This window comes from Protopterus annectens, chromosome 3.part1 (assembly GCF_019279795.1).
Source record: "Protopterus annectens isolate FY-2018-M chromosome 3.part1, PAN1.0, whole genome shotgun sequence".
Classification (NCBI taxonomy): Eukaryota; Metazoa; Chordata; order Ceratodontiformes; family Protopteridae; genus Protopterus; species Protopterus annectens.
This window is the reverse complement of record NC_056732.1, coordinates 1,468,024,746-1,468,042,032: the sequence shown is the minus strand read 5'-3', so window position 1 is coordinate 1,468,042,032 and position 17,287 is coordinate 1,468,024,746. Positions and strand designations below refer to the sequence as shown.

The following is a 17,287-nucleotide window of genomic DNA, read 5'->3' as shown; positions in this document are numbered from 1 at the left end:
GAGGGCGAAGGTTTCAGAAGAAATGGAAAATAGGGGAGAGATACCAGCAGGGGAATAGTCCATCATAAAGGAAAAGATGGGGAAAATAAAGAAAAGTTATTTTTAATGTATTGGTAAATACCTGGCTTGTTTTTTGCTGTTTAGAATTTTGGTTGTTTGTTTAAGGTTTTTTCAAAAGCTGCAGAAAAGGAGGATATTAAGCAAGTATATAAAATACTAATAGGTTCAAGTTCAGTTAAAGTTTGTGAAAAGGCTGTTGGCAGAGGACACTCCTGAGTATTGGAGTGAACTCGTGATGTACCCATTCTATCTAAAAACATTTTGTTTTATGAAAAATAAACTTAGAAAGCTTAAGATAACTGTAAATATGTTGTGAGCAATCAAGCTATTAAAACTGTACAAATGGCAATGTTATCAGCATGAAGTATTCTCTACAATAATAGTAGCTGGTGCATTGAAAGTATTTTCCATAAATACTGTAATGTATTATAATGCACATAAATCCGAAATTATATTTTGTGCAAACTTTCACAAATTTTCATATCCTGAAAACTACACAACCTAGATATACAGTGTTATAACATTTTTATTAACCAGACACAAGCTTTCATGTGATGACAAGATATATTTCTATTAAGCACATGTTTCTTGGGATATTGACAGAAATATAAAAAACATATGCTTAGTTGTATAATTAGCAAAACAAATAATACTGGATCTCTCTTAAGATCTGCAACTTACAGTGCAAATATCAAATATGATTTTCTCCAACGTCATCTATGGTTTCACTTTATGATGTGCAACAGCTTTTAAGTCAGTTATTTTTTGAAGTATGAAGTACATAATTACTATCAAAGAACTAGCAGTATTCCCAGTATAGTGTTATATAAACCAGTATAGACATTGATTTGTCCTGTCTCCCACATTGGATTTCCACATCATACACCTCAATAACATGTAGGTCTCTCAGTTATGAAACTGTGAACATAAATTTGAAAATATGAACAATAAGTGCAAAGATTAATCTATCCACTGCAGGACACACTAGACTAACAATCTTACTGTCATTTTTTTAACGTCTTGCCCTTTCTAATACTGCCTATTGTTACCTGTTAAGTCACTTAGTTAAAGAAGCTAGACCCAAAAAAGTTCTGTACAACATAAGGAGATATGGGTATGAAATGAAAGTATACAAAAAGGTGTTTTTTTAGGTTTGAGAGATTTAATGGTATTTATTGCTAGACAGTGTATGGTACCCATGATCTCTTCCCTAGTATGTTACCATGTTCCTTTTGTGCTAGAAATTTAATTTGTATTTCGACTGTCATTCAACTTTTTTGTCAGTTTAAAGACGGTGATGTTTTTACTTTGTTTAGACTTTGTTTCTTTTATTGTTTACTCTAATCTTTTGTGAGAAAACTTTTATAAATTGTGCTCAGAGGTTGGGGTTAGCATATGTCATGCTTGTCACTGTGTTTTTAAGGTGAAAACACTACCTTTCTGATAATGTTTTACAAACTGCTGCTGTCAGTTTTACCCAGACTTCAGGCTCACTTCTCATCTTTGCTATAGAACAGTTTACCAGTTCTTTCATTCTTCGTTGCTCCCAAAACAAAAAAGAGGAACATTTTCAGGCAGCCTTTCCACCTTTAGCAGACTACTATTTTACTACAGATTTTTGACTCTGCAGTGACCATTTCTGGTTCCTCAGACTACACATCTTCTTCCTTTTTTCCCCTGGTGCAATCCCTTCAGCCACCCATGACCAGGGGTTAGACCATCCAATCTGGCAAGGGAGAATGACTACTGTTGTTCTTGGAGAAAGAAGCATGGAATGCTTCTCTGCCTAGCTGGATGGAGCTGCCTGTTCGCCAGAGTGATGTCTCTAACAAAAGTTGATCTACTTCTATAGAGATTCCTATTAAAAAGAAGCAAAAAATTAAACCTTTTCTCATCTCTATTACTTTTGACAGTGATGACTTATTTGTCTTAGCTCAGGGCTTATTACAGGTTCTAAACTCTTCTGATTCTGGTTTTACTGGTAAAAGAAAAAAGATTTTTTTTCTCTGAAGATTGCCACCAAGATAAGCAGGGGCATGGTTGTAAGAGAATAGCTTCGGCTTTTTGTATTTAGGAAACTGATTCTTAGTCTGATGAGAGTATTTATTCTGATAGTCCCTTGCAAGAATTTTTTTTTCTGAAATATCTAAGATGAACCAACTGTTTTGGTGTGAACATAATGACATTATAGTTTATTTGAAAAAATATTATAATTTATTACAGCTGGAATTTTCTTGGCGTCCTCCAGCTCCTCCTGTTCTTCAAGATCTGGAGGATATTTTTATTCTACTCCGCAACACGCCTGATAGACAGCCTGCGGAGCCTAAGAAGGGAGATTGGTTAAATAAAGCTTTTGATAAATTTGGCAAAAGAGTGTATTCCTCTGCCATTCTTATTTTTATGATTCTTAATTGTCAAGCTCATATGCTAAAATGTTGGCTTGCTTCTTTTGAGAATATATGGAGCGTTATTGCAACTTTTCCTCCTTCTGTGGGAAAATCTTCTCTGAATGTTCGTAATACTTCTGTGTCTTAAATATGCCAACATTCTTTGAAGTGTACTTACCAGTTAGTCTTCCAGTGGAGCAGCAGCAGCTGCTGAGGCTAAGAAGGCTTGCCTGGTTATAGTCTCAACATTTTCCAGAGGATGTTAAAATTGAAATGTTTCATTTTCCCCTTGATAGGTGGGTTATCTGTAGACCATCTGCTGCTGAAATCTTGAAAAAGCATTATAAGAAACTGAAATTGATTCAAGGGGTGACTCATTTTTTCAGCATTCCTTCTCCAGGATTGTTAAAGATTTCATCCATAACTCAGGACCATTTCTATAAAAAGAATAACAAGTAGACTCATCAAATTTCTGGCAAGCACACATTAAAAAAATAATGGCAAGGAGGCTCCAAAAGGAAGGGGAATCTCCCAAAACCCAGGACAGTCCAAGAAGTCTAAATGACTATATAGAAAATGTAACCCCCTCTCTCACTCTTGCAGTCCTTTTAGAGCTGAATTAATGAGGGTATTGCTAATTGTGGTGTGCTCATAGTGGCACTATTCTCTGATTCAGCAAACACTCTTACACAGTGCTGCATGGTCCTCCAAGATGAAGATGTGCAACTCCATGAAGGGCTGGCCCCACTGCCATGCTGAATGCTAATGAGGCCTTCCAGTGGGAAATCCATATGTAAATAAGCTATGTGCTCTTTCCCTATAACTGCCTTCAGAGTCATGTACATGGCTGAGTGAATCCGGCAAATGCTTGGCCATGTAGATCAGCACAGCCATGCCCACTATATCATTTTGGCAGTGTTCAACTGCTGAACATGAATGTGTTGGTGAAAGACAGCTGCTAAATACCAGGACTTACTGCTGAACATGAATGTGTTGGGGAGAGACAGCCGCTACACACCAGGGCTTACTGCTGAACATGAATGTGTTGGGGAGACAGCCGCCAAACACCAGGACTTACTGCTGAACATGAATGTGCTGGGGAGACAGCAGCTAAACATCAGGGCCTACTGCCAGAACATGAATGTGCTGGGGAGACAGCAGCTAAATATCAGGGCTTACTGCTGAACATAAATGTGTTGGGGAGACAGCCGCTAAACACCAGGACTTACTGTTGAACATGAATGTGTGGGCAGACACCCACTAAACACCAGGTCTTACTGCTGAACACGAATGTGTTGGGGAGACAGCCGCTAAACACAAGGACTTACTGCTGAACATGAATGTGTTGGGGAGATAGCTGCTGAACACCAGGACTTACTGCTGAACCTGAATGTGTTGGGGAGAGACAGCAGCTAAACACCAGAACTTACTGCTGTACATGAATGTGTTGGGGAGTGACAGCCACTAAACACCAGGACTTACTGCTGTTGGGAAGAGACAGCCGCTACACAACAGGGCTTACTGCTGAACATGAATGTGTTGGGGAGACAGCCTATAAAAACCAGGACTTACCGCTGAACATGAATGTGTTGGGGAGACAGCCTCTAAAAACCAGGACTTACTGCTGAACATGAATGTGTTGGGGAGACAGCCTATAAAAAACAGGACTTACTGCTGAACATGAATGTGTTGGGGAGACAGCCTCTAAAAACCAGGACTTACTGCTGAACATGAATGTGTTGGGGAGACAGCTGCTAAACACCAGGACTTACTGTTCAACAAGAATGTGTTAGGGAGAGACAGTTGTTAAACACCAGGGCTTACTGCTGAACATGAATGTGTTGGGGAGAGACAGCCACAAAACACCAGGACTTACTGCTGAACATGAATGTGCTGGGAAGAAAGCTGCTAAACACCAGGGCTTACTGCTGAACATGAATGTGTTGGGGAGACAGCCTATAAAAACCAGGACTTACTGCTGAACATGAATGTGTTGGGGAGACAGCCTCTAAAAACCAGGACTTACTGCTGAACATGAATGTGTTGGGGAGACAGCTGCTAAACACTAGGACTTACTGTTCAACAAGAATGTGTTAGGGAGAGACAGTTGTTAAACACCAGGGGTTACTGCTGAACATGAATGTGTTGAGGAGAGACAGCCACAAAACACCAGGACTTACTGCTGAACATGAATGTGCTGGGAAGAAAGCTGCTAAGCACCAGGGCTTACTGCTGAACATGAATGTGTTGGGGAGAGACAGCCACTAAACACCAGGACTTACTGCTGAACATGAATGTGTTGGGGAGAGATAGCCGCTAAACACCAGAACTTACTGCTGAACATGAATGCATTGGGGAGACAGTCACTAAACACCAGGGCTTACTGCTGAACATGAATGTGTTGGGGAGATAGTTGCTAAACACCAGGGCTTACTGCTGAACATGAATGTGTTGGGGAGATAGTTGCTAAATACCAGGGCTTACTGCTGAAGATGAATGTGTTGGTGAGACAGCCAATAAAAACCAGCACTTACTGCTGAACATGAATATGTTGGGGAGAGACAGCCGCTAAACACCAGGACTTACTGGTAAACATAATGTGTTTTGGAGAGACAGCCGTAAACTCAAGGGCTTACTGCTGAACATGAATGTGTTCAGGAGAGACAGCCGGGAAACACCAGGACTTACTGCTGAACATGCATGTGTTGGGGAGAGACAGTCGCTAAACACCAAGACTTACTGCTGAACATGAATGTGTTTGGGAGAGACAGCTGCTAAACACCAGGGCTTATTGCTGAACATGTATGTGTTGGGGAGAGACAGTCGCTAAATACCAAGACTTACTACTGAACATGAATGTGTTGGGGAGATAGCCGCTAAACACCAGGACTTACTGGTGAACATGAATATGTTGGGGAGACAGCAGCTAAACACCAGGACTTACTGCTCAACATGAATGTTTTGGGGAGAGACAGCCGCTAAACACCAGGACTTACTGCTGAACATGAATGTGTTGGGGAGACAGCCACTAAACACCAGGACTTACTGCTGTGCATTAATGTGATTGTGAGACAGCCGCTAAACACCAGGACTTATTACTGAACATGAATGCATTGGGGAGAGACAACCGCTAAACACCAGGACTTACTGCTGAACATGAATATATTAGGGAGACAGCCGCTAAACACCAGGACTTACTGCTGAACATGAATGTGTTGGGGTGAGACAGCTGCTAAACACCAGAACTTACTGCTGAACATGAACGTGTTGGGGAGAGATAGCCGAAAACACCAAGACATACTGCTGAATATGAATGTGTTGGGAAGAGACAGCTACAAACATCAGGGCTTACTGCTGAACATGAATGTGTTGGGAGAGACAGCCGCTAAACTCCAGGACATACTGCTGAACATCAATGTGTTGGGATGAGACAGCCGCTAAATGTCAGAGCTTACTGCTGAATATGAATGTGTTGGCTGGAGAAAGCCGTGAAACACCAGGACTTACTGATGAACATGAATGTGTTGGGGAGAGACAGCCGCTAAACTCCAGGACATACTGCTGAACATGAATGTGCTGGGGAGAGACAGCCGCTAAACATCAGAGCTTACTGCTGAATATGAATGTGTTGGGGAGAGATAGTCGCAAAACACCAGGACTTACTGCTGAACATGAATGTGTTGGGGAGAGACAGCCACTAAACACCAGGTCTTATTGCTGAACATGAATGTGTTGGGGAGAGACAGCCACTAAACACCAGGACTTACTGATGAACATGAATGTGTTGGGGAGACAGCCACTAAACACCCGGACTTCCTGCTGAACATGAATGTGTTGGGGAAATAGCTGCTGAACACCAGGACTTACTGCTGAACCTGAATGTGTTGGGGAGAGACAGCAGCTAAACACCAGAACTTACTGCTGTACATGAATGTGTTGGGGAGTGACAGCCACTAAACACCAGGACTTACTGCTGTTGGGAAGAGACAGCCGCTACACAACAGGGCTTACTGCTGAACATGAATGTGTTGGGGAGACAGCCTATAAAAACCAGGACTTACCGCTGAACATGAATGTGTTGGGGAGACAGCCTCTAAAAACCAGGACTTACTGCTGAACATGAATGTGTTGGGGAGACAGCCTATAAAAAACAGGACTTACTGCTGAACATGAATGTGTTGGGGAGACAGCCTCTAAAAACCAGGACTTACTGCTGAACATGAATGTGTTGGGGAGACAGCTGCTAAACACCAGGACTTACTGTTCAACAAGAATGTGTTAGGGAGAGACAGTTGTTAAACACCAGGGCTTACTGCTGAACATGAATGTGTTGGGGAGAGACAGCCACAAAACACCAGGACTTACTGCTGAACATGAATGTGCTGGGAAGAAAGCTGCTAAACACCAGGGCTTACTGCTGAACATGAATGTGTTGGGGAGACAGCCTATAAAAACCAGGACTTACTGCTGAACATGAATGTGTTGGGGAGACAGCCTCTAAAAACCAGGACTTACTGCTGAACATGAATGTGTTGGGGAGACAGCTGCTAAACACCAGGACTTACTGTTCAACAAGAATGTGTTAGGGAGAGACAGTTGTTAAACACCAGGGGTTACTGCTGAACATGAATGTGTTGAGGAGAGACAGCCACAAAACACCAGGACTTACTGCTGAACATGAATGTGCTGGGAAGAAAGCTGCTAAGCACCAGGGCTTACTGCTGAACATGAATGTGTTGGGGAGAGACAGCCACTAAACACCAGGACTTACTGCTGAACATGAATGTGTTGGGGAGAGATAGCCGCTAAACACCAGAACTTACTGCTGAACATGAATGCATTGGGGAGACAGTCACTAAACACCAGGGCTTACTGCTGAACATGAATGTGTTGGGGAGATAGTTGCTAAACACCAGGGCTTACTGCTGAACATGAATGTGTTGGGGAGATAGTTGCTAAATACCAGGGCTTACTGCTGAAGATGAATGTGTTGGGGAGACAGCCAATAAAAAACAGCACTTACTGCTGAACATGAATATGTTGGGGAGAGACAGCCGCTAAACACCAGGACTTACTGGTAAACATAATGTGTTTTGGAGAGACAGCCGTAAACTCAAGGGCTTACTGCTGAACATGAATGTGTTCAGGAGAGACAGCCGGGAAACACCAGGACTTACTGCTGAACATGCATGTGTTGGGGAGAGACAGTCGCTAAACACCAAGACTTACTGCTGAACATGAATGTGTTTGGGAGAGACAGCTGCTAAACACCAGGGCTTATTGCTGAACATGTATGTGTTGGGGAGAGACAGTCGCTAAATACCAAGACTTACTACTGAACATGAATGTGTTGGGGAGATAGCCGCTAAACACCAGGACTTACTGGTGAACATGAATATGTTGGGGAGACAGCAGCTAAACACCAGGACTTACTGCTCAACATGAATGTTTTGGGGAGAGACAGCCGCTAAACACCAGGACTTACTGCTGAACATGAATGTGTTGGGGAGACAGCCACTAAACACCAGGACTTACTGCTGTGCATTAATGTGATTGTGAGACAGCCGCTAAACACCAGGACTTATTACTGAACATGAATGCATTGGGGAGAGACAACCGCTAAACACCAGGACTTACTGCTGAACATGAATATATTAGGGAGACAGCCGCTAAACACCAGGACTTACTGCTGAACATGAATGTGTTGGGGTGAGACAGCTGCTAAACACCAGAACTTACTGCTGAACATGAACGTGTTGGGGAGAGATAGCCGAAAAACACCAAGACATACTGCTGAATATGAATGTGTTGGGAAGAGACAGCTACAAACATCAGGGCTTACTGCTGAACATGAATGTGTTGGGGAGAGACAGCCGCTAAACTCCAGGACATACTGCTGAACATCAATGTGTTGGGATGAGACAGCCGCTAAATGTCAGAGCTTACTGCTGAATATGAATGTGTTGGGGAGAGAAAGCCGTGAAACACCAGGACTTACTGATGAACATGAATGTGTTGGGGAGAGACAGCCGCTAAACTCCAGGACATACTGCTGAACATGAATGTGCTGGGGAGAGACAGCCGCTAAACATCAGAGCTTACTGCTGAATATGAATGTGTTGGGGAGAGATAGTCGCAAAACACCAGGACTTACTGCTGAACATGAATGTGCTGGGGAGAGACAGCCACTAAACACCAGGTCTTACTGCTGAACATGAATGTGTTGGGGAGAGACAGCCACTAAACACCAGGACTTACTGATGAACATGAATGTGTTGGGAAGACAGCCACTAAACACCCGGACTTCCTGCTGAACATGAATGTGTTGGGGAAATAGCTGCTAAACACCAGTACTTACTGCTAAACATGAATGTGTTGGGGAGACAGCCGCTAAACACCAGGATTTGCTACTGAACATGAATGTGTTGGGGAGACAGCCGCTAAACACCAGGACTTACTGCTGAACATGAATGTGTTGGGGGGAGACAGCCACTAAACACCAGGACTTACTGCTGAACATGAATGTGCTGGGTTGAGACAGTTGCTAAACACCAGGACTTACTGCTGAACATGAATGTGTTGGGGAGACAGCCCCTAAACACCAGGACTTACTGCTAAACATGAATGTGTTGGAGAGACAGCCACTAAAAAACAGGACTTACTGATGAACATGAACGTGTTGTGGGGCGACAGCCGCTAAACACTAGGACTTATTCATGAACATTAATGTGTTGGGGAAGTGACAGCCACTAAACACCAGGGCTTACTGCTGATAATGAATGTTTTAGGGAGACAGCCACTAAACACCAGGACTTACTGCTTAACATGAGTGTGTTGGTGAGTCAGCCGCTAAACACCAGGGCTTACTGCTGAACATGAATGTGTTGGGGAGAAAGACGCTAAACACCAGGGCTTACTGCTGAACATGAATGTGCTGTGGAGACAGCAGCTAAACACCAGGACTTACTGCTGAACATGAATTTGTTTTGGGAGACAGCCACTAAACACTAGGACTTACTACTGAACATGAATGTGTTTGGAAGGGACAGCCGCTAAACACCAGGACTTACTGCTGAACATGAATTTGTTGGGGGAGACAGCCACTAAACACCAGGACTTACTGCTGAACATGAATGTGTTTGGGAGGGACAGCAGCTAAACACCAGGGCTTACTGCTGGACATGAATGTGTTGGGGAGACAGTCACTAAACACCAGGGCTTATTGCTGACCACGAATGTGTTAGGGAGATAGCCGCTAAACACCAGGGCTTACTGCTGAACTTGAATGTGTTGTGGAGACAGCTACTAAAAATCATGACTTACTGTTGGACATGAATGTGTTGGGGAGACAGCCGCTAAACACCAAGACCTACTGCTAAAGATGAATGTGTTGGTGTGAGACAGCTGCTAAACACCAGAACTTACTGCTTAATATGTATGTGTTGGGGTGAGACAGTCGCTAAACACCAGGACTTACTATTGAACATGAATGTTTTGGGGAGACAGCCGCTGAACACCAGAACTTTCTGGTGAACATGAATGTGTTGGGGAGACAGCAGTTAAAACCAGAACTTACTACTGAACATGAATGTATTGAGGAGAGACAGATGCTAAAAACCAGGGCTTACTGCTGGACATGAATGTGTTGGGGAGACAGTCACTAAACACCAGGGCTTATTGCTGAACATGAATGTGTTAGGGAGATAGCCGCTAAACACCAGGTCTTACTGCTGAACTTGTATGTGTTGTGGAGACAGCTACTAAAAACCATGACTTACTGTTGGACATGAATGTGTTGGGGAGACAGCCGCTAAACACCAGGACTTACTGCTTAACATGTATGTGTTGGGAAATTACAGCATATAAACACCAGGACTTACTGCTGAAGATGTGTGTGTTGAGTTGAGACAGCCGCTAAACACCAGGCCTTACTGCTGAACATGAATGTGTTGGGGGGAGGCAGCCACTAAACACCAGGACTTACTGCTGAACATGAATGTGTTGGGGAAAGACCGCCGCTAAATACCAGGACTTATTGCTTAACATGAATGTGTTGGGGAGAGACAGCCACTAAACACCAGGACTTACTGCTGAACATGAATATGTTGGGGAGACAGCCACTAAACACCAGGACTTACTGCTGAATTTGAATCTGTTGGGGAGAGACAGCCGCTAAACACCAGGACTTACTGCTAAACATGAATGTGTTGGGGAGACAGCCGCTAAATACCAGGACTTACTGCTGAACATGAATGTGTTGGGGGGAGACAGCCGCTAAACACCAGGACTTACTGCTGAACATGAATGTGTTGGGGAAAGACAGCCACTAAACACCAGGACTTATTGCTGAACATGAATGTGTTGGGGAAACAGCTGCTAAACCCCAGGACCTAGTGTTCAGCATGAATGTGTTGGGGAGACAGCTGCTAAACACCAGTACTTACTGCTGAACATAAATGTGTTGGGGAGACAGCCGCTAAACACCAGGACTTACTGCTGAACATGAATGTGTTGGGGAGACATCCGCTAAACACCATGACTTGCTACTGAACATGAATATGTTGGGGAGACAGCCGCTAAACACCAGGACTTACTGCTGAACATGAATGTGCTGGGGGAGACAACTGCTAAACTCCAAGACTTACTGCTGAACATGAATGTGTTGGGGAGAGACAGCCACTAAACACCAGGACTTACTGATGAACATGAATGTGTTATGAAGACAGCCGCTAAACACCAGGACTTACTGGTGAACATGAATGTGATGGAGAGACAGCCGCTAAATACAAGGACTTACTGCTGAAGATGAATGTGTTGAGGAGACATTCGCTAAATACCAGGACTTAAGCTGAACATGAATGTGTTGGGTAGACACCCACTAAACACCAGGGCTTACTACTGAACATGAATGTGCTGGGGAGAGAGAGCAGCTAAACACCATGCCTTACTTTTTAACTGCTATAATAACAGCAGCAAAATGGGATTAGGTGTGTGGGGATATACTAGACCACCAATGATTTATCTGTGAAGTGCTATACCATCACCAAAATTACTATCTGCGGGGGTCCACTGGACACCAGGCAGGAATAAGTAGAAGTGCCATAATTGCACAGACATAATAAGGGGGATCAGATGATGGAGGGATACACAAGACACCACGGTGGATTCTCTAAAGGGTTGTCCTGGCACCGACATCATAACTGGAGTGAGGGAGGGTGCACTAGGCTACCAGGACCTAACACATATAAGGTGTAATTGCAATAAAGTGTTATGGTGGATGGAGCCATGGGAGGGTAGGAATAGGTTCAGGGCCTGTGATGTGTGTGTGTGTGTGTGTGTGTGTGTGTGTGTGTGTGTGTGTGTGTGTGTGTGTGTGTGTGTGTGTGTGTGTGTGTGTGTGTGTGTGTGTGTGTGTGTGTGTGTGTGTGTGTGTGTGTGTGTGTGTGTGTGTGTGAGTGGCTGTGTTCATGTTTATGCACTTGAGTGTATGAGAGACTGACTGGGGGGATGCTGATTACTACCACAACATGCAAATCAGCCATTGCTATAGTAACTGTGATTCAAGAAACATGTGAATTAGCTGATAATGATGTCTTACCTCATTGTGGCTAGCAGGTTTTTGAATTGCAAATGGTCCCATTTATTTATTTATTTATTTCCAGTTTGATTACCGGGGAAGTCCACTGAGCCAAAATGACCGATTTTCAGTGTAGGCCCAGGGAGAACAGCTCCAAGATACATTATACATTTCAGACACAAATGATACAAAAGTATAAAAGATAACATTATATAGAACAGTTACAAATAAGCACATTCAGTATCATGCATAGTTAAAAAAATTCATTGTAGGTGAAGTTAAGGGTTATACAGTTTCATTTGAGCAAAAGCTCTTATGTATTAGGTGTGGAAACAGTTTACATACAAACATTTAAGTAAATGTGGATACACTTTACGTGCACACATTTAAAGTAAGATGCTATTTACAAAGTTGAGTCATGTGAGAGTAGCTATAGGAGTTGTAGAGAGCTTAAATAGACTCATAGGAAAATAACTATGAAAGTTATAGAGAGCTTAGGAACCTGAGAGAGAACCCCCTGGGGGCATATACTTAGCAAGGATTAGGTAGGGTGAAGGAAGGTACATTTCCATTTAGTGGAAAGGTGTTTGAAAAGCCGGGTTTTAAAGTTTTCTGAGTTTGGTATAGTTCTTAGAGTGGAAGTAAGGGAATTCCATTGTTTGCCTCATGAGTAAGAGAGGAGAAGTTGGCCAGCAGGTCATTTAGGTTTGTGGATAGTAATTATGTTTTGGTGTTCAGATCTGAGAGTTCTGTTAGGGGTGTAAGAGGGAAGGATATTAGTTAGAGCAGGACATTTTGTTGGGTGAAATACAAGTCTGTGTGCAGTGGTGAGATGGAAGTAGTCTAGGTAGTTTGGGAGTTCAAGCCAATTCAAGGATTGTAAGGTAAGGCAATGATGGGTGGAATTTTTGGATTTATTGGCAAATTTAGAGATTTTATTGTAGCAGTTTTCTACTTTGGAGGTGATAGAGGATGACAGGTTGGTTAGGAGAGGGGCTCCTTATAATAAGGAAGGAAGTAGATAAGTCTTGGCCAGAGTATTAGTAGAGTTGGAGAGAAAGCAATTGTTCCTGTACAGCATACCTTGCTTTTGGTGAGTTTTCTTAATATTCTGTTGAATATGGATATCAAACTTGAGGTGTTCGTCAACAGTAATGCCAAGAAGTTTAGCAGAAAAAAACACTTCTGTAGGTGAATTGGTTTGACTAAGAACTTTGAAAGCATTTTTATTGTAGGTATGGTTCTTTGTGGGTGGGAATAGTAAATTTTTGATTTATTTGCATTGAGAGAGAGAGGTGGTTTTGGCGCATCCAGTTTTCAGTTGTTGAAAAAGCAGTTTGGGTTTTAGTCAGCAATTCAGAGAGGTTTCAGGCAGAGCAGACTCAGGTTGAATCGTCTGCCTATTGAATGATTTTGGCATCAGGAATAGCAGTGTGAAAGGTATTGATGAGGATGTTAAAAAGCATAGGGCCAAGGATGGATCCCTGTGGTACACCAGTTAGGGTAGGTAGGAAGGAAGAGATGGAGTTCTTCCATTTGAGTGCCTGTGATCTGCCTGATAGATAACTGGAGAACCAGGATAAAGTGTTTGGTGAGAGAATGAGATTTGAGAGGTGATAAAGAAGGTGCTTGTGGGAAACAGTATTGAATGCTTTAGCCAGATTGAGCAGAAAAGTAGAAACTAAGTGTCCTGAATTTTGGGCTTGATTGACAGTTTCTAGGAAAGAGAGTAGAGCGGTTATAGTGCTAGGGCTTGAGCGGAAGCCATGCTGGGTAGGTGTGAGAAGATTGTTTTGGGTCAGGAAAGGCATAAGTTGGAGGTGGATGCACTTTTCTAGGATTTTGGAGACTGGTGAGAGCAGAGCAATAGGGCGGATGTTTGAGATGCTGGTATTTTTGCCTCCTTTATGAAGAGGAAAATATAAGCTGAGCGCCAGAGTTTAGGGATGTAAGATTCCTTTATGGATCTGTTAATAATGATGCTGAGTGGGAGAGCAATACCATCAGCAGCACATTTTAGGAAGGAGGAGGGACTATTGTCAGGAGCATTAGAGCAAGGTTTAAGTTTGGACAGAAATTTTTTTATAAAGTTAGTGGAGATGGGTTTGAGCTCAAACAGAAGGGGAGTGTTATTAGGTGAGTTAGAAGGGGGAGAGTGAAGGGCAGGTGGGTTATTGTTGGGAAAAGTCTTGGTGAGGTCAGAGATAGTCTCTATGAAAAATTTGTTAAATTCAGAGCCTAGTTCAAGATCAGATTTACTTGTGTCAGGACAGGGATTATTCTTGGAGCCTGGATTGAGGAGTGAGTTTATTGATTTCCAGAATTGTTTAGGGTTTTTATTGTTATTGGACTGGAGCATGATATAGTAGGATTTTTTGTCCTTGGTGATTAGCTGTTTTGTAAGGTTACGGAGCTGTTTACATTGGAGCAAAGTATTGGTCAGTTTATTGTTTTGGTAAAGCTTCCATAGTTAGTCCCTTTGGTGCATAATCTGTTTTGTCTCTTTAGATAGCTAAGGAACTGTATTTATTTTTATCCTTTTGTTTCTTAGAGGGGCTAGGGAGTTTAGAGTGTCAAGGAAAACAGAGTTGAAGTAGTCTATAGCATTGTCAAGAGGAAGGGTGTTTAGAATTTGCCAGTTCATTTGTTTGAAAATGTTTGAGAAAGTAGTGGGGTTGAAGCTACTGAGGTTGTGAGTGAGAAAGTATTGATGCTAGTGAGGGGAAGAGCTAGTTGAGCGATGAATGAAGGCTGGGAGGTGGTCGCTAATGGTATCAGGAATTATGCCAGTCTTGGTTATTTTATTTGGATTGGAGACTAGGATCCAATCTATAGTGGATCCGGGGGGATTTATTTTGTTAGGTCGCGTGATGGAGAGGATTATTTGAGTAAAGTTATAGAGGTTAATGGATAGGGAGGGAGAGGGGCTATTGACTTTATTCCAGTCAATATTGACATCTCCTAGAATGTAAGTTTCGTAGTTAATTTTAGTAAAGGCCCATAGGAGAATATCTTTGAGTGTAGAGATATTGTTACCAGGTGAGATATATTGGACAATGATGCAGATATTTATATGTTTATTTATTTTTAGTAGTGCAGCAGTCAGTTCAGTGTTCTGGAATTGAGGAATTGGAATTTGGAGGGGAATGAAGGTAAGAAGGTTAGAGCAGACTAAGGCAGTACCGCCACCTTTTTTATTTAGTCAGTCATTTCTGAGAGTATGAAATCCTGGGGGCAGGAATTCAGAGTCAGAGATAAAGGGTTTGAGCCAAGTTTCAGAGATGACTAAGATGTCAGGTTGGTTATGGCTTAGCCAAGCTTGAAATTGGTAAACTTTGTTGTTAAGACTCTGTGTGTTGATTGTAAAAATGTTTAAGGTGCTATGGTGGGAGGAAGATGATAAAGGGTAGGTGTTGCTAATAAAGGGAGTAGGACCAGGGTCAGGATGGATATCACCAGCTTGGACTAAGTTGTTAAAGGAAATATCCTTTAGCCATTTTGGTTTGCTAGGCATGAGTTTAGGTAGATCTAGGATTAGAGTAGGTGTCAGTATCTTAACTGTAGTGGAGAAGATTTTAGGGTGGAATAGGTGCAGAGGGTTGGGCTGAATGAGTGAAGAGGAGATAGAGTGGAAATGAGAGTAAGACTGAGGGTGAAGGTGGGTTTGTATTGTAATTATTTTGGGGTAGAAGGGCCTTTCAAGCCAGGAACTTTAATAAATCCATGAGTAAGTCTTCCCCAAAAGCTGGGTCTTTTATTTTTCTCCATGGCAAGAAATATTCTAGGGCAAATGGTTTCTGAGAGTAATCCATCGGGTGTACAGATGGCAGTAGGAGTCCCTTCCTTTTCCTCATCTACCAGAACATACTTCCCTTTTTCTTATCATTTAGCAGTTGCCTTCTCAGGGTGTAATAGAACCTGTCCCTCATTCTGTCACAGGGAAATGTTTTTATTCAAGAATGTTTCTGGTACCAAAGGAAAACACCAGTTCTGAATCTTTCCTTCCTCGAACAATTTGTGATAGTTCATCAGTTCAAAATGCTTTCTAATGACTTTACATACAGCCTTACAACAAATTATTATTTTTCTCACAAAAAATATGTTCGGAAAACATTATTTCTCCAGAGCATTGAAGGACAGCCTTTCAAGGGGAAGAAACAAAATAAACACATCCCAATGAGTTTTATACAATCTCTAACTAAAAATCAGTCAGTCAGTTCATAACCTACTTTACTTTTCTTAACTTGTCTTTAATTATTTCTTAACATTTATGATATTATTTTAAAACCTTCTGTGCTAATTATTTTTAAAGCAAGGAAAAAAAATGACATATTTTGTTTGCAGATGAAATTTTAAGAAAGGTATTCCTATATTCAATAACTTTTTCTTTGGAAAGGTCATTTCATTTGAAAGAATTACTCTTTTAAAATGTAGTTGCCTTTTCAGCATGTCTGTGCATTGACCACTCCCTTTCAGTGTATTCTCATGTCAATGCTTTTGAAAGGGGTTCTGCATACTCATCCATTTTGAAATCAGGCGGCTCCTCCTTGTGAATTTTGTTTTTAAAAAAAAATAGTTTTTGTTCCATTTGAACCAGCTTATCAGGCTGATTTGAGTTTCATAACAAAGAAAATAGTTTTGCTGACTGCTCTGACTTCTACAAGAAGACTGCCTGAAGCTCTCATGGTGGATCAGCCTTATCTAGTTTTTTTTTTCACAAATATAGGATTTCTATAAGAACTAATCATTTTTTATGCCTAAAGTGTTATCCAAGTTTACATTAACCCAAGCTGTCAATCTCCCTGTCTTCTTTCCAGAACCTAAAAATGGCTTTGGTGCTACAGTTAATTAGGGAAACCTTTCATGAGGCCACGCAGATAAGTCTGCAGAGGACTCTTGTCATAATGGTTGAAGAGGATGAACCATATTATTTCAGAATGGACATTTGTGTTCTTAAAATAATAATGGATGTGCATGGCCATGGTTCACCCTCCTCAAAACACCTGCACCAAACCTGGCAGATGGGGTACCTCCTGAGTAGTAATATTGGTACTTTACTCTACTTTTGAGTGGCTTACCCCAAATCTAGAAAAAGGTGGTGGTGTACACGGTGTTATAGATAAAGGGTAGGAGATGAAGCCTAAGAAAGTTTTAAGACTGTTAAACAGACTGAAAACTGGCATTTCAGTCCTTGTGGTTGAGGAGGTTAAACCACAAACATGAGCATCTGTCATTATGGTAAGTGTATAAATGTCAGTTCTGT

General features: G+C 42.0%; 1 protein-coding gene across 1 annotated transcript in view; it reads left to right on the top strand.

Annotated features, from left to right (window-relative positions):
* Positions 1 to 17,287, top strand: part of LOC122797794 (cubilin-like) — a 2,156,354-nt gene that overhangs the window by 513,278 nt on the left and 1,625,789 nt on the right. The window lies entirely within an intron of this gene.